Source organism: Amblyomma americanum, chromosome 9 (genome assembly GCF_052857255.1).
Source record: "Amblyomma americanum isolate KBUSLIRL-KWMA chromosome 9, ASM5285725v1, whole genome shotgun sequence".
NCBI lineage: Eukaryota > Metazoa > Arthropoda > Arachnida > Ixodida > Ixodidae > Amblyomma > Amblyomma americanum.
In genome coordinates, this window is record NC_135505.1 from 120097421 (window position 1) to 120098878 (window position 1458).

At 45.7% G+C, this 1458-nt stretch overlaps 1 pseudogene; it reads right to left on the reverse strand.

Annotated features, from left to right (window-relative positions):
- Positions 1-612: 612 nt before the first annotated feature.
- Positions 613-711, reverse strand: LOC144105800 (U2 spliceosomal RNA; annotated as a pseudogene).
- Positions 712-1458: the final 747 nt, after the last annotated feature.

The following is a 1458-nucleotide window of genomic DNA, read 5'->3' on the forward strand; positions in this document are numbered from 1 at the left end:
CGAAACAACTAACAAACCTCCCTCTCTGCCATAGGCTACTTGCTCTGCATTGTGTTATGGCTAGCTACTCTCTTGAATAAACGCTGAATTAAATAGAGAAGAGATGCACAGTAAAAAAAATATTCAGCGAGAAAAAGCTCGCTGCTTATATCAACAGACCCTCTTCGCATCGTTATAGCATAAGCTCGAAACGAATAATCAGTAGTTATAACGACAGGAACGCTGTTTCGTATCAATAAATAAAAATAACATTAATCCTTAACGAAATAATTCAGGAAAAGCGGCAACATAACATAACACGAAACTTGTTTGCACGCATACCCAACACTACCCTTTGCCAGAAAGAAGGAACCGTCATGACCAGGTTACCAACAACGGGGAGATCATTTTTACTACAGGCCTAGTTATATTAGAGCGAATAATCAGATTTTGGAAGTCTTCTATTACAGGCCATTCTTTTACGGCCTTGCGTATTGCGGGAAGAAAGCTTGCGAAAGTGTTCTGGTCAGTGGAAGACCTCTGCGTGCCTTATGACTCCGAGAAGGAGGAGGAGGAGATGGAGAAGGAGGAGGAAAAGGAGGAAAAGGAGGAGGAGGAACTTTATTGGCACAGGAGAGGTCTGCCTTAAATAAGTTTAATATATTGGGTCCAAATGGGACCCATATCAGATATTAAGCTGATAAGAACAGATACTCTCTTAGAAAGAGCGTTGAATTGTCGCAGGAAGCAGTACATGCTACGCTGCACCGCTCTTGTAGGCTCTTGCAGGACTGCCTAGTGTCATGTTTCGTAAGTTGCAACGGGAATGGCGGCCGACACAAGGCGACAGTTTGGTTGCCCATCGAAGTGACATCTGCCGTCTGGAACGGTGTTTATTTCTTCCAGGATGACTTTAATATCCCGACTACAAGCTTCATAAGGCGGAAGCGTGTGCAAGTGCTGCTGCACAGTCTCGCAATCCTCACGGCAGAAAAAAGTCGCAGACGGCATCGTGGTAAATACTAGAGGACGTTGCGAAGGGTCATCGCTGATCCACGCTTATCCACATAGGAAGACAGACTCAGAGTTCCAAGTTATTGGGTGGCAAAAATGGGTCTCGTCAACGCGACGTCAACGCCCTCACCCTGAGACGACACTACGCGTGTAGTGTTTTACTCATGGAATCACACAGCACAGCACGACGTCAATGGCGCCTTCGCTAAAAGCAATATAGGCGCGAAACGCAACTCGGGACTGGCAGTAAATATGGTGTGTTCGGAGTCGTAACGGAGCAAAGTGGGATGGTCACATGAGCTTTGCTGATCGTAGAGCATGTTATCTGAGCAATCGTGGGGTAGGAGGCACTTATTGTGAAGAATTGAATGCCGCACAGAAAAAAAAAAGCCCAAAGACGAACATAACTTGAGTAGGGCTCATATTGAACAGGGACAAGTGGAGAACTTGGCAGCAGAAATCAGC